This window comes from Pelmatolapia mariae, linkage group LG17 (assembly GCF_036321145.2).
Source record: "Pelmatolapia mariae isolate MD_Pm_ZW linkage group LG17, Pm_UMD_F_2, whole genome shotgun sequence".
Classification (NCBI taxonomy): domain Eukaryota; kingdom Metazoa; phylum Chordata; class Actinopteri; order Cichliformes; family Cichlidae; genus Pelmatolapia; species Pelmatolapia mariae.
Window position 1 is genome coordinate 24,570,670 of NC_086242.1, and position 21,490 is coordinate 24,592,159.

The window sequence follows — 21,490 nt, forward strand, 5'->3', positions numbered from 1 at the left end:
AACTTTTGACATGAACTCTTCTGTGATAAACAACTTACAGCTTCCTCTTTTTATTCTAGAACATACAGATTTAGAAAAGGGGAACCTCAGCTCTGAGTTCTGAGAATAATGTTGTTATCTTTGTACACACACACACATACACACAGAACAATCTTGTATAAATAAAGAACGCAGACGGTGACAAAGCGCGAGTCCATGAGTGTCTCCTGTGCGAGCGCTTCTGTGACCGTCCTCGCGAGTCAAAGAAACTGCAGTGTTGTGTTTTCTGACTCAGACGTCTCAGCTGAAGAACGGCAGGGTAATTTAAAGAAATCCTCTGTCATTTAAATTGGTCCTTCGAGCCTAGCGATGGAAACAGCAGACACGTTTCTGTGACTCCAATAAGGTCTGATTGCTGCATTCTGACGTCGTGGGAAAGCCAGAACCGAAGTCTGTCGACAGCCCTCTCCAGGTAGAGGCGAAAGCCCTGGGCGTAAATTCGCATCCAGGCCGGGCCTGGTCCACGACGTTGGGATCCAGCCAGATGACCTGATAACCAGCAAAAGACGACTGAGGGTGAGAAAACACTGTTGGTTTTAAACCGCCGGAAGGGTTTAGAAGAATGCGCAAAATAGGTTTGCTGTAGCCGTAATTACTTCGTGAAATGCGTAAAATAGGTTAGAAGTAGCCGGAATTACTTCGGAAAACACGTGAAATAGGTTGAGTTCGCCGGAAGGAACTAAGTTTAGATTGGTTTTAGAAGTAGCCGTCAAATACTTCGTGACAAATAAGGTTTAAGTTCGCCACAAGGAACTGTGTTTAGAGTGGTTTTAGAAGTGGCCGTGAAATACTTCGTGACAAATTAGCGCGCAAATGTCTATCTGTGTGTATGTATATGTGTTTTGTGTTGTGTTTTGGAAGTAAGTTGATTTTACAGCACACTACGCTGCTGAACTACTTCCATTGTTTTTTGTTCTTTGTTTTTTTTTTATTGTTTTCTTTGCTGAGGCTCACGTACTGGCGACAAAAGGAAAGGTTGAGACACCGCTCCGTGCGCAGAGTAGAAGGGCGTGTCAGCCACCACCCTGAAGTCAAGCGTGCCAGTGACGGCCCAGCAAAATCTTTGAGTATGGAGAATAAACAAGCAAAATTAACACCTGATGAGAAATGTTTAGAAAAACAACAAACCAGAGTAGGACTAATCCAAAAGAAAGACAGAGGAATGCATAGTGGAACAGCAAGAGGTAGAGGTAGACCTAAACACACACCAAAAAGTGACTCTATTACTATATGCTGGAGGTGTGGAAAAGAGGGACATTTTGTACGTGACTGTAAGAAACAAAGAAGCAGTTCAGACTAGGAAGAACATAATAATCCCTGGTCATATAAAAGATTAGAGATCAAAGTTTAAAAAGGGCTGGATACAGACCCAACTGAATACATATAAATACGAGAGAAATAGGTGTAATAAATAAAAGGTTAAATTAAATTAGAGCTTATCTGTACTATATTCAAACTAATAATAGGAAGGATAACAACCTGTAAATTGGTATTACCAACTGGAACAAAATTGGGTAGACAACCATGCCCAGAATGCATAGAATGAATGAATGCAGATAATGCACACGAAAACATATTAAATAAAATAGAGAGATGCATAAGGTATATTAAGGCTGTGTCATTGTTCAGCCAAGGAAAGTGTGTGAAAAGGTGGATGTCTCCAGCTTGGGAAGGTGTGAAGCTGCAGATCACACCGGCCCCTGATGGATACATAATAAAATATAAAATAATAAACTATTGTATATTAGTAGTATAGTAGTATATTGTAATATACTATTGCTGTTATAAAAAAGGAAAAACAAAACAATAATAATATTAATAATGACATACTATTAATAAGAAGTTAATAAGAAGTCAGTTATGATGTGAGGTGGATAATTGTTAAAAGTAGTCTGATTCAAGCTTAAGGTTTGCTCAACCTCAGTACAATGATATATGAGATGAAGAAAATAAGGAAAATACCTAATCTAATCAAGTGCATAGAGACACTTGACCTGCTTGTAAACCTGTCATCCTAGATGAGACTTTGTTGAGATGGAGAGCAAACCTGTACTAACAACTAATAAGCCAAACCCTGTATACAACAGCTGAAGCTACAGGTTTGAGAAGCTGAATTAAATATGTGGACACTACTAAGCTAATGAGCAAGCTACACAGCAAGTTTTTTTTATTTGTTTTTCAGAGCAGAAGCTGAATGATATTAAAAGCTCACATACAGTCAGGTCCATAAATATTGGGACATCGACACAATTCTAACATTTTTGGCTCCATACACCACCACAATGGATTCCAAATGAAACGAACAAGACATGCTTTAACTGCAGAGTGTCAGCTTTTATTTGAGGGTATTTACATCCAAATCAGGTGAACGGTGTAGGAATTACAACAGTTTGCAAATGTGCCTCCCACTTCTTGAGGGACCAAAAGTAATGGGACAGAATAAGAACCATAAATCAAACATTCATTTTTTAATACTTGGTTGCAAATCCTTTACAGTCAATCACAGCCTGAAGTCTGGAACACATAGACATCACCAGACGCCGGGTTTCATCCCTGGTGATGCTCTGCCAGGCCTCTACTGCAACAGTCTTCAGTTCCTGCTTGTTCTTGGGGCATTTTCCCTTCAGTTTTGTCTTCAGCAAGTGAAATACATGCTCAATCGGATTCAGGTCAGGTGATTGACTTGGCCATTGCAAAACAGTCCACTTCTTTCCCTTCAAAAACTCTTTGGTTGCTTTTGCAGTATGCTTTGGGTCGTTGTCCACCTGCACTGTGAAGCGCCGTCCAATGAGTTTTGAAGCATTTGTCTGAATATGAGCAGATAATATTGCACGAAACACTTCAGAATTCATTGTGCTGCTTTTGTCAGCAGTCACATCATCAATAAATACAAGAGAACAAGTTCCACTGGCAGCCATACATGCCCACGCCATGACACTTCCACCACAATGCTTCACTGATGAGGTGGTATGCTTAGGATCATGAGCAGTTCCTTTCCTTCTCCATACTCTTCTCTTCCCATCACTCTGGTACAAGTTGATGTTGGTCTCATCTGTCCATAGGATGTTGTTCCAGAACTGTGACGGCTTTTTCAGATGTCGTTTGGCAAACTCTAATCTGGCCTGCCTGTTTTTGGGGCTCACAAAAGGTTTACATCTTGTGGTGAACCCTCTGTATTCACATTGGTGGAGTCTTCTCTTGATTGTTGACTCTGACGCACATACACCTGCCTCCTAGAGAGTGTTCTTGATCTGGCCAACTGTTGTGAAGGGTGTTTTCTTCACCAGGGAAAGGATTCTTTGGTCATCCACCACAGTTGTGTCCCGTGGTCTTCCTAGTTTTTTGGTGTTGCTGAGCTCACCAGTGCGTTCCTTCTTTTTGGGAATGTTCTAAACAGTTGTTTTGGCCACGCCTGATGTTTTTGCAATCTCTCTGATGGGTTTGTTTTGTTTTTTTCAGCCTAATGATGGCTTGCTTCACTGGTAGTGACAGCTCTTTGGATCTCATCCTGGCAGTTGACAGCAACAGGTTCAAAAAGCAAACAGCACACTTGAAATGAACTCTGGACCTTTTATTTGTTCATTGTAATTGGGGTAATGAGGGAATAACACACACCTGGCCATGGAACAGCTGTGAAGCCAATTGTCCCATTACTTTTGGTCCCTTAAGAAGTGGGAGGCACATATACAAACTGTCATAATTCCTATACTGTTCACCTGATTTGGATGTAAATACCCTCAAATAAAAGCTGACAGTCTGCAGTTAAAGCATGTCTTGTTCGTTTCATTTGGAATCCATTGTGGTTGTGTATAGAGCCAAAAATGTTAGAATTGTGTCGATGTCCCAATATTTATGGACCTGACTGTATGTGGCTGCCTGTGAGATCAGTTTTTTCCTCACACTTCTGCTTTGTTTCTGACAGCAGCTTTTTCTTTTTTCTTTTGTGTCCTGACTCATGTGTGTAAAGCGTTCATGCCATAAGCAATTTGTTTTTGTTTGTTTGTTTGTTTGTTTTGTTGGTTTGAAAAACAAATTTGTGATCATACTTGTGGATCACAGTGACACATAATTATTAGGCATATGATTTACTAATGTCTAGTTTTAAAGCTGTGAGCAATGCATCCACATAGAGATTAGAAGCCTGGTGCATGATGTATATGAAGCTGCTATAGGAAGAATGGAACCTTGTGGGAAGCGTTCACATAAAGAAGTTTTTTTAAAAAAAAGGCAAAGGGAAAAAAAACAAAAACAAATCATAACTTAGCAGTTTGAAATATGTGAGATCTTTGAAAAAATAGAAATGACCTAAATGCCTTAAGTCAAAATGTAGTCTTGCACCTAAAAAGAAATAAAACAGAAGAAGCATTCAGTAACTTGAAACTAGCATTACAGATGAATATAGTTTACTTAGTGACTTCAATTTTAATCTAAGCCAATTTGTCTTACCTCACACATGCGAGACAACTCTAAAATGTTGGAATCTTATTGTCGCAATCACAGATTAGAATTGATAAATTATGTCAGTTGAACCCGAGCACACCTTTGGCCTCACCCGAAGAAGGTCATCTACACTGCTGTGTAACAAAACTTGATGAGGAGACAAAGCCGCGAGCTGAAATTTACTGTACACCACAAGCTGGTTCCACTGACGTTTTGTAGACGACTCAGCGTCTAAAAGTAGCCATCGGCTATGCAGTAACTACAACAGACAGAGTTGCGGAAGCGAAACCGTTGACATCCTCACACACGCAGGCCAAGATATAAATATATACACTGACAGTCAGTATGTTTTTTCAGCAGCGTCACTTTGAAAAATTTGGCAGAATAGAGGAGTGATTACATCTACTGGACATCCAGTACAGCATGCAAATCTTCTGAAAACACTATTAGGAGTGATTACATTGCCAAAACAGTTAGCATTATGTAAATGTGCTGCACATCAGAAAGATGAATCAGAAATAACTAAAGGCAATAACTTTGCAGATCAAGCAGCAAAGTTAGCCTCACAACAATCTGTAGACACATTAATGTCTGCATCCTCTATGCAAATACCACTTGATGTACTTAAAGATGAACAAAAAGCCGCACCAACTACAGAACAGAAGAAATGGTTAAAGTGTGGAGCACGACTAGAAAATGATCTGATGACTTGTGAAGTACAACCAATACTTCCTAAGTCCCTGTGCAGAACAGCAGCATTAGTGACACATGGGGTGACCCATATGTCCTCAGGGGGGATAGTCCAGGTCCTTAATACACACTTTTATACTCTGAATTTTGAAACTTCAGCAAAGGAATTTGTGAGGACATGCATGATCTGTCAAAAACACAATTCACATGGACTTTATTGAACTAAGTGAAAGTCAAGGCTCAAAATACGCTCTAGTGATTATAGACTATTCTCAAAATGGCCAGAGATTTATCCAGTGGAAAAAAATGCAATCTCAGTTGCAAAAAGTGAGCCTTTAGAAAAATCCGTCAGAGAAACAACCCTGGCAGAATGGATGGCAAAACTACTAGAAAATAAGGATATTGTTTTGAACAATAAACTGCCGTAAGACTCTTCTCCAGTCTCTTGCAGGTTGAAACCAAGTGCTATTGACAACACCCATAGCCTGTAAAATTGCAGAGAGACCATCTTGGATACATCAGAGCCACTGCAAAAAGGTTGAAGTCCCGGGAAGCCCCGACACCAAGGAGGAAGCGCCTATGCCTGGTTGTTTCGGGGGTGAGGGTGGTAAGTGCGATTCTTGGGCCCCCGTGGGGTAAGCCCGCACTCCGCTCTCTATCCGATCAACTTTAGGCAGCCAGGTGTAGGTGTGAAGGGGAACCCTGGTGGTTACCTTGACTACAAGGCTCACCCTTACAGGACCCCAGCTGATGCCAACAGCAGCCGAGCCACGAGGCAGAAAGAGAAGATGGACGTACGACAACTTACACCTAATGGACATGACACAAGATCACATCCATCTTTGGATGAAAAATGCCTGATACAGATATGTGTTTAACAAAACCACAGAGAAAGACTGTTACGTCTGCTCGCACATGCCGAGCACAGTAACACAACCATATATGGGAAACACCCTGGGGCAGGTGCACTAATTCTGATCTCCGATCACACCTTCAGAATGACTTTTGTAAAAACAACATCATCATCATCCTCATCCAGGAAGAAATGCTCAACTTCAACAGTCAGACCACATGACTCAATCTGAGGAACCGACGTACCTGAAGAATTCAAACTCTGGACAACTGGATAAAAGATACTCAACTCACTCTTCCTGTGGGCAGGAGTTGGAGTTGGAAAACATGCTCTCAGAAGTGAGATAATGGACTATGGATTGGGCTTGTTCCTCAAAGCATCCTGGAAGGTCAACGAAGGGACAAAATCAAGAAATAGACGCTCTCAGAATTACTGTAATGCAACATCGTGTAGCACTGCACATGATCCTGGCTGAGAAACGAGGATTGTGCGTTTTGTTCAACACCACATGCTGCACCTACGTACCAGATAATGTACATTCTTCAAACATGGCTTCAGATGCTAAAGAGACTGTTGATTGTCGTTGGACTTTTCCTGATTTTATTTTGTTTTCTCTATTTGAGTTATTCCTTGTTTAAAAGCTGTAATCTCACAGATGATGAGTTTATCATTCACAGCATACGCAGATGTACTGACATCAATGAAGATCATGAAGATGAAGTGTAACAAATGATGTACTAACTGAGAATGTGAAAGACAAGTAGTTACTTATTGTACATTTCATGTAACTGATAAACAGGGCCGGATGTCAGAAGATAATTATGTTTTGATCAGTTACATGAAATGTATTCTTTATATTTATCAGTGAAGCACATGTCTACGTGACTTTTCACCTAATAACTTTTGACATGAACTCTTCTGTGATAAACAACTTACAGCTTCCTCTTTTTATTCTAGAACATACAGACTTAGAAAAGGGGAACCTCAGCTCTGAGTTCTGAGAATAACGTTGTTATCTTTGTACACACACACACACATACACACAGAACAATCTTGTATAAATAAAGAACGCAGACGGTGACAAAGCGCGAGTCCATGAGTGTCTCCTGTGCGAGCGCTTCTGTGACCGTCCTCGCGAGTAAAAGAAACTGCAGTGTTGTGTTTTCTGACTCAGACGTCTCAGCTGAAGAACGGCAGGGTAATTTAAAGAAATCCCCTGTCAGCCACGATTGCATGGCCTCAGCAAGGCTATTATTCACATGTTGGTTCATGCTGATAGAGACACTGTCACTGTCCAGCTCGATGATGTGCCAGATCTAGATATTCGTTCTACAATTTGCATGGTGAATACTAATTTACTTCAAGCCTTAGTGAAATCATAATTTAAATTAACTCATTTTTATATAAATGTAAATCCCCCCAAGAAAATGCAGATTTTTTAGGCAATATATTTGCATCATACTAAAATGGAATTTTTCTCCTCTATAAGCTTGATGGTAATAAACACCTCACTGAGAAGCAGAAGGATGACATTAACAATTTGGCCATTTCCTGGGACTTGCCACCCGTCAGTGCAGAAAACCGCAGATGGCTGTTCCAACAGCTTCTCCATCATGCAGTAAGATTGCCCTTTAAAAATTGTTTTTAGATTGTCATCACCTAAGCACAAATAATGTGGTTATTTTTAATTATTGTTTTAGGTGATAGGCCGAACTAAAAGGCAGACAAAACACATCAGAAAAGGTCTGAAGGACACCGGATTGTTGACTATGCTTCAACAAAGACCTGACACAGCCTCAGTGGTCTTTCCCCAGCATGAAGACAGCATTCTTACTGCACAGGTATTTCAATGCATTTCTAAGATGCCGACTAACGTGACAAGGCTAGATGGCATGACAGTTAATGCTGCTTTTAGGGGAGGCTGTAGCTCAGGAGGTAGAGCAGGTCATCTACTGATCAGCAGTTAAGATCCCTGGCTCCCCACTCTGTATGAATGTTTGGTAGGCAGTACTGAAAATAAGAATGTGATTGGGAGAATGATAATTGTTGTAGAAAAAACTTTGAAGGGTCTGGGAGAGTAGAAAAGTAAGAATCTCTCCTTTTACCATTATACGTTAAGTGAGACAAAATGATTGATTGATAATACTTTATTCATCCTGAGGGAAATTCTTTTAAAGGCTGCCAGATAATCCAGTGCCATCATGAGCACCCCATAGAATCAGCGATGGGAATAACGGCGTTACAAGTAACGGCGTTACTAACGGCGTTACTTTTTTCAGTAATGAGTAATCTAACTCAGCGGTCCCCAACCTTTTTTGCGCCACGGACCGGTTTATGCCCGACAATATTTTCACGGACCGGCCTTTAAGGTGTCGCGGATAAATACAACAAAATAAAACTAGTACCAGTACCGAAAAAAAGAAGATTTATTCATAACACACGTGAAAAGACCCAGGAAAACCGAGTTAACGATAAAAACGATAACAAAATAACGCTGAAAACCGATAAAAACCCTGAAAACCATACATTTCACACCTGAGCCTCAACTCTCGCGGCCCGGTACCAAACGACTCACGGACCGGTACCGGTCCGAGGCCCGGGGTTGGGGACCGCTGATCTAACTAATTACTATTCCTATCGTTACAACGCCGTTACAGTTGCTAACAAGGAAACGCGGTCCGTTACTATTTTTCAACAAACAGACGGTTGAAGCTGTGTTCAGCTTACCGCATCTTATATCAGTAGCATGGAAGTAGCTGACTACGTAAGTAATCTGGACGCTACAGCTTTAAGCAGCTGCGCGCTCCCGCGGACGGTAATCACGATCACTTTCTAGCACAACTGTAAATTCAGACACGTGAGGTTGTGCTGAAAAGAATGATACCAAACAAGGCAAAGTAAATAGTTTTTAAAGGTGAAATGTGGACGGAAAATCAAAAGTAGTTAAAATGGCCAATTATACTCTGGACCCCAGAGGGTTAAACGCAATAGTTACTTTTCAAGTAATTAATTACTTTTAGAATATTGTAACTCAGTTACTAACTCAGTTACTTTTTTGAAGAAGTAACTGGTAACTATAATTAATTACTTTTTCAAAGTAACTTGCCCAACACTGCATAGAATACACCATATATAAATGCCAAGTGTCGGAAAAAAGTCCCTTCACAAATTTAACATGTAAAAAAACAGTTTTTAAGGCAGTTGCATTCTTAAGTGTGTCTCTGAAATCTCGTTTTAGGCTGTTCTTAGCCACATTGCCAGGAGATGAGGGCGATGATGAAGACGATGATGATCCACTTTACCCACTAAGCATCCAAATGCAAACAGTGGGATTTCTGAAGACCTACATTGAAACAGGCAAGTGTAATTGCATTGTGATTCAAAATTTGAATCTAATTGGATTTCTAATGCATTGATTATTTTTACAGCCACTCCATTCCAGCTCAGCCAGCTGATGAGGTTTTGGGTCGGGTGGGAAATTCCGACTGGTACCATGAAGGTTGAAGTAGTAAAAGCAGACTACCTCATATCCTCTACATGTTTTGGAACGTTGCGTGTGCCTGGGCACTTCCACGAATACAATGTATTTTCCAAACATGTTGATGATTGCATTGCAACTTGTGCCACAGGTTTTGGCCTTATTTAAAAGCAATTTGTAGACACTGGATGTCGAATAAACTTTACCATGCTTGAAAAATGTTTTACATAGCCAAAAGTTTCACTGTTACTTAGGCTTATTGATTTTTTGGGAATATTGTTATGCGAGTTTAAATATAAAAATTAAAGTTACAGTTCCCACCATTAACATTTATATTTGAAGTTAAGGAACTAATGATTGTGTTATTTAGGGTTGTTTTGTTAACTTAAAGTCATTGTCATGCATCCGATTCACATCATCTCTTTGAAGCAGTTTCATGGATTACAAGAGGTGAAAAAAGTAGATTAATACTAAAGCTGTATTAAATGTTACACACAGTCCAATGCTGTTGAATATAATGTTAATAAAAATATGCCACACTGTCAGCCGTGGTCAAGCTATTTAATTACCGCATGCAGGACAGCTAACACACATCAAAACATTAGTTTTACAGTCATGAGAGTTTTTGTCACTTTCAAGCTGTTATCAATAAAGTCAAGCTTTGAGCTATGAAAATTGGATGATAACTTTCCTGATTATTTTTGAGGTTGTTTGAAATCATTTTGTAAATCAAAGGAAATATGCTTGAACACCCCAAATTAAAATCCAGAAGTTGTCAAGGACATGGATTTGGAGCAGCAGTTATTGGACTTAAATACAAGTTACATTCTAGACTGGCCGCCACTCCATTACAGTTAAGAAAAAGAATTCTTGTCAGACTAAATAAAGTAGATAAATTGAATATTGCCTTTACAATTAAATAAAAATAGAAATCAGCAAAAATAGGCATGATGACACCTAAACAAAATTTTATTGAAGCTATTATTAAACAAAGGACTTAGATGAGAACAGAAAGCATTTATCATGTTACCTTTGCATTAACTGACAGATTATCAGGAAAATATAACTGTAAACTCATCTAACACAAAATGCATTAACATTAAAAACTGAAAATAAGTATTGATGCAGACTTTCAGTAACTGTCCTTGGATACAAAAACTGATAATTCAACATAATCTAAACATCTGTTAGGGCATCTTATTTTCAACCATCACTCTAGATAAAGCTATAAATCCTGCCTGTTCTCAAGAATGCCTTCCACATACTGGACAAGGGAACTGTAAATGTCAGCCCCATAGGACATAGAGGGTTCCATGGGATTGAAAAGGTGTCTCACTCTTTCCAAATCCTCACTGTCAAGTGGAGACACAAGTTCTGGAAGGTGAATACCAGTTTGGTCCAAGTCTGCAATGTCCACATCTGGATACTCTGCCTGAAATTAGACGCCATCAATTCAGGAAGTCTTTAAAATACATGCTTTATTAATTTTGTCAATGATATACATATATATTTTTTTTTTCAAAAAAGCGATTTGAAGAATTTAGAGATGTGTAATCATACCACAATACTTTAAGGAGGATTGACTGGATTCTGAGTCTTTCCAATCTCCCATAGTTGGTTTGGGGTGTAGTTCCGCTCTGTCCTAAGAGAGTGATTGTTCCAGCCTTCAATAAACGTCTCCAAATCTGCTTGGATTCGTGGCAAAAACACATACTGTGCACAAAAAAGGTCAGTACAGTTTGTTGGATCCAAGAGTCTGTCTTCCTCAAGTCTGTGAAGAAGATTGTAGTAGATGTTGGTGACAACATTCCTTTTTTTAAATTTTTAAATTTTTATTTTTTTATTAACATTCCAAATGTCATGCCACAGGCGCTCTATCCTTTAAAACAAAAGAAAACAAAAAAAACATTTTATTAAAAAAAAATCACTATACAGTGACATTCATCCTCATAAAATGAAATAATTTCCAAGCATTCTGTGCAAACAAAATGTTATGGGAACTTGTTATAATTTGAAGTAACACAGTAATTCAGTTTTAAACGTAATTTTGTTAATAATACATTCAATAATTAATGCCAGAATACTACACCGGGCAATCAAAAATATGTTTTTGTTGTAAATTAGGAATACCTTTGGTTATGCACGCTTTTGCCAGACATAAAGCTTCCTCTACCACAGCCCCGAACTTCAAACATGTATCGAGCAATGTCAACATTCTCAACTCCTTGGTCTCCCCTCACTCTAGAAATATCAAAAACAAAGGACACAGAAATTACAGAGTATCACATTTTAGCAATATTTTAAAGTTAAGAATTTAAAGAAAAATGTGAATGTTTTACATTCAACTGTATAATATTTTTAGGGCTCTTTGAGCTCTTATGCAGAGCTATATTTGTAAATATTTTCCCCAAAAGTACAATGCACAACTAGCAATGTTAACTTGCAGAGTCAGTGAAATGGTTGTTCTGTCACAGTCTGGCTGAGCAGCTTACTGTGTGAAGTATGAATAGTGGACCCAAGTGCAGACAAAAATGGAATGTGGAACAAAACTTGAATGTTAACAGAAAGCAAGCCGTTTCTTAAGGCTGGTAAAAACTATATAAAACAAAAGGCAGAGATGAAGCTAAACTGGGCAGACTAAAGATACACATAAAAACCAAAACATGAAACTCGCCGTGGATACAAAGATACCTGAAACCTGGAGCGTAGAAGCAGAGACTAGAGATGGACCGATCCGATATTATCTATCGGTATCGGTCCGATACTGACCTAAATTACTGGATCGGATATCGGCGAGAAATAAAAAATCTAATCCGATCCATTAAATATCAAAAAAGCACCTCACAAAACTTGCTACACGCGTAACTTGGCTCATAACCGTAGCACGTCGGAGCAGTGTGCTCACGTGATAGAGCAGCTGTGTGTATTTGGAGCTTCCCTACCAAACCAGCATTTAATCTCCGAGGAAGTTATCCCAGAGAGAAGTGAAGCAAGTGTGTAAGTTCATCTCTGAATGTTTGTAAAGCGTACCTACGTTAAGCTTAACAACCGATATATGGACCGACTGCCTCTTCTCTCTCTGTCTTGCTGCTACTTCAATCGTGAAACTGATTAATGATCAGCTGATCGGCTTTTCTGTCGCGAGTCCGTCTCTCTTCTTTGTTTTTGGCCCACTTCTCATCAGAAAGAGGAAACCAGCGGCTGAACAACAGCAGCACGTTTAACCTTGATAAGCTGTTGTTAGAATTTATTTAATATTAATTTCTACACCAGGATCGTTTTCTACGTAGCTGACGGCTAGTAACTGTGCAGGGGCGGATCTAGCAAAGTTTAGCCAGGGGGGCCGATAGGCAATGTTCCCTCTAAGCTGCGCACGTGCGCAATTGCGCACTGCTGGCACGGTCTCTGCGCACAGAAAATCTGCGTTGCGCACAAAAAAAAAAAATCTAACCTGAATTGAAATGAAAATAAATACGTTAACAATTCTGTTTTGCAGTGTTAGTCAGTAAGTCACTGGCTGCTCCTGTATGTGTTTAGAACGATGCCACCTTATCCCATAGTCCAGCCAATGATGCGATTCACATTCGTATATACGCAGCCAATCAACGTGGTTGACAGGCTATGACAGCGTCCTTATGTGCCGACACCGGTGTTTTAGCTAGCAAAGCGGCGTGGCTGATGTGGAGTGAAGCCACGTTAATGACAACGTGTACAACCATTGGAGATGTGAGCAGGACAGACGGAACAATTGACGGAAAAAGTGTGGCCTTTATACCAGTTTTTAAATTGTGTTGATAGGCCACGTAAAACCAGAGTTATTATAAAAATATCTGCAATGTTTGGTTTTCTTCCTGAATACTGTCGTTGTTTATATTTACTGCGGGAAGAAACGGTAAAAACGGCGTTTTATAAGGAAAACGCTCGAAAGCACTCTCCGCCTGTGAGCAAAAACAAAACCAACCCCCACCATTTCCCATTGGTCGACATGGTACTTTTTTCGACCAATCAAAAAATGATATGGCATCGCGGCATCTAGTTGTTAAGACACGGGGGGAAGTTTTAGTGTAGTTAGTGTGTAGTGTAGTCAATAGTTTTGTTGTGTGTGTCAGAACAATGAGGCGACTACTGAATGTTACAGGTGTTACAGGAGTGATACATCTCCTGTTGTCAGGCCTGCAGGTATCAGGCTGTTGTTCTCCTTTATCTCATAGTGGACAGAAATTATTTTTTGGAGAGGCACAAATAATTTGTGTGGCATCAGATTTGATGCCACACAAATTATCAGAACAGCTGATTGTTCTGTAAATAGTTTGAAATGTTTATTTAAAAACGCCTTTGCAGCTTTTTTTTTAATGCAGCCAAAAACCTTGTTGTTTGCCAAACTGACTAACTTTTTTGAAGAAGTAACTATATAATTAATTGCCCAACATTGGTCATTATATACTGTATTTTGCAGACAGAGAGTTACAGGACTCTCTCCCAGACCACAGACTCATAATACAAGTCAGAGCTTTATGAAAAAAAAGAAAGAAAGAAAGTTGTGTTTTTAAAATTGGAGTTTTTTACTTCCAATAGTGTTAACATACTACCCAGGTCATGAACAAGATTTTTTTTAATTTTCATTGTAAGTGGGCTAAAGCAGTTAATTAAAAGTAGTCTAACATAAATGTAAATGCTGTAATTTGATTATTTTAATAAACCATGTAACTTGGATGGATTCGATGCTGGCGTGACCACAGTGCACACGTCTGATGTCGCTCACAGTGGTCCAAGGGACCGCTCAGGGAGTTTGTGTGTTCGCTCAGACACATGAAAAATTAGAGGGAACATTGCCGATAGGGCATGAACAGGGAAAAGGGGGCACAAAGCATAGCTGGACTGGCCATTGGGCATACCGGGCATTCGCCCGGTGGGCCGCTGGCGATTTTTTGTTTTTATGGGCCGATGGATTATTTATTTATTTATTTATTTATTTATTTTTTTTTTTAGGAAGGGTATATATAATGAAAGGTGTTGGATTGGCCAATTGGTCATGATCGACTCTGGGCTGGACCAATTACAGCCGAGGAGGCCGGATGCACCCTCCCCCTTGTTTAGCAATCTTATAGACGAACTAAAGAAAATGGAGAACAAAAAAGGAAAGGAGGTGTTTATGAAAATATCACTAAATCTGTCATTTATTAATTTTAATATTAATTAATGATCATGTCTCACCTCTAGTGTTCTTGGTCTTAATTTAAGGTTTTTCCTATAGCGATTGACAGATCACGTGACTTTCGCGCATTGCATGCCGGGAACTCGAGGCAAAACAATCCAAGTACCGCATCAAATGCAAGCATTTGCAGCACCGCAAAACGTTCATTCTTCGGTTCCAATACCTTCTTGGTTTTTCTTTGCCGCACAAAAAAGGAATGTACAAAACTAAGGAGAACAATGCCAGTCCGTACAAAGACAGACTCGACGAAAAGGCAAAGAAAATATACGAGGAAAAAATCAAAGGAGTGAAAGGGTTAGACCCTTACGAGCACACAGAGTGGACAAAAGACGTCAGCGTGCTGCCCAACTTTCACCACGCTCATATTTATAATTATACAGTTCTTGGAGTGAGTGCATACACTCATGAAGTTTTTAGTAACTTCAGGTCACTGCAACAAGCCCAGGTACAGTTTACCGACGGATGGGTACAGGACCTTGAAATGCACTGTGTAGCACGAAAGACCATCGTACGAACAAAGGTAAGTTTACCAGTCTCACAAATCGTCTTCATAAATACACATTCGTTAACCGTTTATTAATATAACCTTTGAGCTCAACGGTAATTAATTAGTAGTGGAAATAATTTCTGGTACGCATTACAGAAATGTAGCAGTGACAATAATATTGTATGTTGTAATCTCACTGGACAATTAGTGATACAAAAAACTGTTTTATCCTGTGAATAAAAGTATGTTTTTGTCAGTGTACCATGGTAATAACAGAAGCGAAACGCAATATTGTGTCAGGACAATTCACTATTTATGCAGAATAAACAAAGGAGCATAGCGCGACAATTTCTGTTCAGCGCCAGACTTGCTTGTAACCTATATCACCAATTATGTTAAGAAAAATGACGTATTAACTACTACAAAACACTGATCTTTGTGGGAATGCTTGGAGCAGACTAACATGTGAGCTGGAGTGTTCTGGGACGTTATATTTGGTATATCCAGACCATCCGTCGGCTCTTACTTCGGAAACATGGCTTAAAAAATTTCTCTTCAACGATGTAATCCGATAAAAAAAACCCGATCTCTTTACCCGTCGGCTTCCTGTGGCTGTCATGCGACCGGCTAATGCAGTTAATAATACAACAGCTTCTTGCCATTTTTTGTGTTTCTTTTTATCGCTGTGTAACTGAGTTCAATTGAAAGCCTGTGTGCGCTAGTACCTCTTGCCTCAAGTTCCCAGAATCCTTTGCGGTTTTACCCCTGAATGACGTCACATTTTCAATCTCTATCCTGGTGGGCCGGTCTCTAGTCAAAATGCCCGGGCCGATTTTTTGTCCCAGTCCAGCCCTGGCACAAAGACATACTTTTCTTTCTTATTCTCATTTAAAATGTCTAGCATTTAATAAATAATTATCTGAATATTACTCTTTAAAATACCAGAATAGGGAGGATGGAGTAGGTTTAAGTTAGGTTTTAAGTTAGGTAAGGTTTATTAGATTGATCAGTGTTGCTGAACTATGAAATATTTTGGGCGCAGTGTATTTTTTACATACAGGTATAACAGAATAGCTTTAGTGTTGTTGTTTATTTAAACTTGAGTATGAACTTATACAAAATGCAGCAAGATATTAAAAAACAGTTTTATTGATTAAAAAACACACTATATCGGATTCATATCGGTATCGGCAGATATCCAAATTTATGATATCGGTATCGGACATAAAAAAGTGGTATCGTGCCATCTCTAGCAGAGACACATGGAAACATGGCACAAACGACAACAGACAACATGACAAAGAATGAACAGAAACACACAGACTAAATACACACAAGTGTGATTAGAGGAAATGAAAACACATGGGAAACAGCTGACACTAATTTGACATATTCGTCCATATCTATCTGATCTTCTACATTTGTACTACATTTGTACTCCCCCACTCATACACTTCGCTCTTCTTCAGCTTCCCTTCTGTCTGTTCCACATGCTTGCCTAACTACCATGGGACTCAGAGCCTTTAGTTGTTCTCCCCCAAGACTTTGGATATACTTCCACCAGATCTCCGGACCACAAACTCTTTCACCACTTTTAAGTCACTACTCAAAACCCATCTATTCAGAATTGCATACACCTGATTCTGTATTAGTCCATTTTAACTTGCTCAGTTTTTATACTGTCATGCTTGCTTTTTTCTTCTTTAACTTATGTCTAAATTTTATTTGCAATGTTTCAATATATTGAATTGTTGCTATTGTTCTTGTGCTATTGTAAGGTAACCTTAAGGTGTTATAAAACGTATTATTATTATTATTATTGTAGTATTTCTCTGCAAATAGAATACAAATGATAGGAAAATTCAATCATTTCCAGACAGCAAGCATGTGTGTCAGGCACGAATGTGTATTCAAAATTGAAGTGAGACTGATTTACGCCTCTATGCTCTAATGTGAACAGCAAGTTTTTGCATTATACCTCGATGGAAATCCATGCTTCTGTACAGCCTCAAGGAAGAACGTCAGTGCTGTAGAAGCCTTGTTGTTGTTAGCTGCTTTCAAGTACAAGATCTGAAAATAAAGAGACATTATGGAAGTACTAGTACTAGCATCACATTTTCTGCTATTTTAGTGAAGAATGCAAACCTTCCTTGAGAAGCCATCAACACCACCAAACATCACAAGTCCATATCTGTAAAGAGACAAAGACACAACCCCTAAGACTTCAGCCACTGAGTATAATTAATTAATTGCATTTTTCACCAATAATCAAATATGAAACATTACAAGTTAGGACTTGTCAAATTTGAAAGTGGATCACACATTTCTAAAAGCATGCAAAGGCTGCTAACTTGGCGGTAAAGTAATGGCATAAGGTAAAATACAGTGTTTGCATATGCATGAATGAGTTAAATAGTAATGGGCCCAAATGTGCCCTATGACTATTGAGTTATGTTAAACTTACCTAATTAACTTATGGTTGGTGTCAATGTGGAGCAGTGACAGAGGACATACAGTGACACTGTATGTCCTTCTGACAACACATCCAAGATTTGCCATCCTTTCAAGGATTCCAGCACTGTCAACACGACACATGGAATCCCATACTCTGTTCCACTGCACCCTGTGGCCCAGTGCCCTGAGGCGTCCTTTAACCATTCTGTAGCCTAAAAAGACATTCCACAGTGAAACAATTACAACAGCACAATGGAAGGCACTTATAGTACAGTAAACTAACAAACTACTAACTAATCATGACATTCAGCTAGTGTTATTCATGTAAATATGAAAGGTTGCTAGCAAGAAAAATAAAACAGAATCTTATTACAAGCATTATTTTTCACATGAATAACTAACCCAGATATTTCGATTCCTGTTTTATGGCTGCAATTAAGTTGTCAAGTTCATCATCTGATAGTGAGCTGTAGGTTGCCGTTATTGAGAGGCCCCACTCTTCCATTCTTCGTCGGACTGTTTTCTGCGATATGCCCAAAAGCTTGGAGATGCAAGGAACGGAGAGGTCCATCTTTATTAGATCTTTGAGGTGGTCTTTGGAAACACAGAGCTTTGCCCTCCCCCGTTCACCAGCTGAGCTGTCAACAACAATGGCAGACCTTCTTGTATCCATATTGGAATGGATGAGGCAGATGAGGTGGTGAAGAGCTTCAACTATCTAAAAAATGGTTGCATTAAAATATTTAGTTGGATGAAATCCTAGAATTCAGTTTTACCATCTTAGTAACATTATTCTTATCCCTAATCTTTATATTGAAACACAGAACAAAATTTCATCTTGGATTTAACAAAGCAATGGATGACAGGTGTATTTGTATAGCATAATTACTACACTGTAAAATTAACATTATAAGATACATAAGAATGGCATATATTGAAACGATTTTTAAAGGTAACCAAAACTAAATCAAATAAACCTACCAGTGATGGAACATTAATATGAGCAGAAAGAGAACAGACTAGAGTTGATGCGTTCACGCAGAGGAACTCAATATGATCAAGGTCCAAGGGCTGCTGTTGGTAGGACTGCACCAGCCTATTTTGAAGGTTTTGGAAAACATGTCTTCCTAAAGCCACCTGAAAGAAGAAAATTTATGGAATTACTGATATCATATGAAGTGCATTGAAGGAACAATGAAATTTCAAGCTGCGTAAAACTCAATAAAACAAAATAATATTCTCATGAAAATCTTTTTATTTTGATAAACTTTGTAATACAGTAAAGAAACTGAATTGCATTAAAAAATTATTTTTAAATATGTGCTATCCTGTGCCACCTTGCTGTATTCAAAAAATTCAAACAACATTACTTTAATAATGAAAAAAATGAACCCACCAAAGAGTCACAGGGACATCCCAGGTTCTCTGTTCTGGAGGGAGATAGACCAAGGTCCACTTGATTTACAGTCACCTGCTAAGTAAAACAATCAGACAATTTTCAAAGATTTACATGTTTCTCTATGGATGTATCATACACTCTCCTATTTAAGAAGGGTTCTCTCTGAAGTACCCTGTGGACGTTCCCATGATGACACAGATGACCCACAAATTTAGTATAGCACACTTCAAAACACATAACCCGATGAAGAAAGACTTTAAAAGTCCCTAAACACATTTGACATCTGTTAGGGTTGAAAATTTATTTACAAGTTTACAAAATTATTAAATAAGGCTGCTTCATTATTTTTTTAAGATGTACACAATGCAAATGTGCTCATAAGCATATTGGCATTCCATGTTTGAAGGTTGAGAGCGTCATTCAGCGCTGTATTTGAAATATTGCAGGGACACATAGAGTGCAGAGGGGTTTTTTGCAGCATGCTTACAAACACACGATAATGGTTAGATTAGTCTCTGGGTTAGGGAGTCTGAACTGGGCCTTAGAATCAGCATCTGTTTTTATTGTCACAGTATATAAGCTGTAAAGCCCGTTTCAGCATTATCCTTTTTGGGAAGCTGGTTCACACAAAAGGCTGGCACTATAAACTTGTAATTTCAAATGCTGAAGCAAATTCAATCTTTTTAAATCTTTTTCTCCTGAATTCCTTCTTAAATTTTTAAACACGACACATCCAGCAAAGCAAATATCAACAGACATTAGCTTACTGACACCAGACAGACACTGCACTACAGTTACTAAGAAGCATTCTTGGTCAATCTGGTACTGTATAACAGAGTACTTCTTAATGTCACTGCCTATAAACTGTCATAAATCCCAAAACGCTCACTGAAGCTAGGTCCCCTAACTTTCAGTAGCTGCTGAAAGTGGTAGTATACTGTAATTACTGTAGTATTACTCTAACACAAACTCGGGGGTGACCTGGGACCAGTGCTAAGGTCAAGTCAGAGCATTTCAGTTCCAATTATTACCAAAACGACATCTCATTGGGATTAAACTTAAATCCAAACACATAATTCTCCACGATGCTGATGTTTAAACAGACAGACCGTGCCACACAGGAGACAATTTGAACACATGCAACACTAGGGCTAATGTTGAGAGCCCTTTTTAAGCTAGCTTTTGGCACCGTGAAAAATTACAGTGCAGTAACCGGACATGATATTCAAAAATATATGTCTGGACAATTAGCTTGTTCCAGTAAACCATAAATTAAAGCTTACCTGCGCCGCAGAAACGCCACCGCTATCCTCCACCTTCAAACTGTGTGTTACCCTTCCGTAAAGCACCCCCCCCCCCCCCCCCCCGGCAGCCACACCCATCTGTTCTGTGATTGGATTGTTTAATTTGTGATTGACATGACATTGACCAATCAGCTTAAAGGAAGAAAAATAGGGTCAAAATTCGTACTTGTAACTTGCATGGGGTTTTTTGGCTAAGTCCACACACAAATCTTTTTTACGCACGCACAAATCTTTTTTACACATACAAATCTTTTTTACGCACCCACAAATCTTTTTTACGCACGCACAAATCTTTTTTACACGCACAAATCTTTTTTACACATACAAATTTTTTTTACGCATGCACAAATCTTTTTTACACATACAAATCTTTTTACACACACACAAATTTTTTTTACACATACAAATCCTGATTTACAAGTACAAAACCGATTTACAAGTACAAAATATTTATGACCACATTTTGAGCCCATACCTCCCGCTGCAGCATTTTGGATCGGCTGATGGCTTTTCAGGGAGTTCAGTAGGACATCCTGATAATAACAAATTACAGTAGTCTAGAAATAATAAATCCATGAACTAGTTTTTCAGCGGCACTCTGAAACAGGATATTTCTAATACTGCACAAAGAGCAGAAAGCACTTTTACATATTTGTAACCTTAGTGCGTAAAGAATTTGTCCACTTACATGACCAAAGAGGCATCCGTTAGACAGACCTTTAACACCTACAGCATGCTCTAATAGCCAGTGTTGGGGAGTAACGGAATACATGTACCGCCGTTACGTATTTAAAATACAAAATATGAGTAACTGTATTCCGTTACAGTTACCGTTTAAAAAGGTGGTATTTAGAATACAGTTACTTTGTTGAAATAAATGGATTACACGGCGGTACTTTCCTGTTTCATGTTGTGGCGGGTCAGGACTGTTTGGGTTTTGTTTGACAGCTATGTTCTGTTGTTCCATGCCGCAGCGTTATGGTTGCCATGGTTACAGGGTGACGCTCTCTGCGTGTTTCCTGGGTGAGAGAGCGCCTTTTTGTTGTTGTTGTTGTTGTTGTTGTTGTGCTAAGCTAATAGGCAGAATGCTACAGGCATAGCTCTAAAGAATGTAGCATCATGGGCAGTGTA

The 21,490-nt window shown here is 39.0% G+C and overlaps 1 long non-coding RNA gene across 1 annotated transcript; it reads left to right on the forward strand.

The window, feature by feature from the left end:
* Positions 1–7,452: 7,452 nt before the first annotated feature.
* LOC134647062 (uncharacterized) lies at positions 7,453–9,994 on the forward strand. The gene is made up of 4 exons (XR_010096803.2): positions 7,453–7,640; positions 7,723–7,863; positions 9,261–9,379; positions 9,451–9,994. It is a non-coding gene; the product is annotated as an uncharacterized LOC134647062 (long non-coding RNA).
* Positions 9,995–21,490: the final 11,496 nt, after the last annotated feature.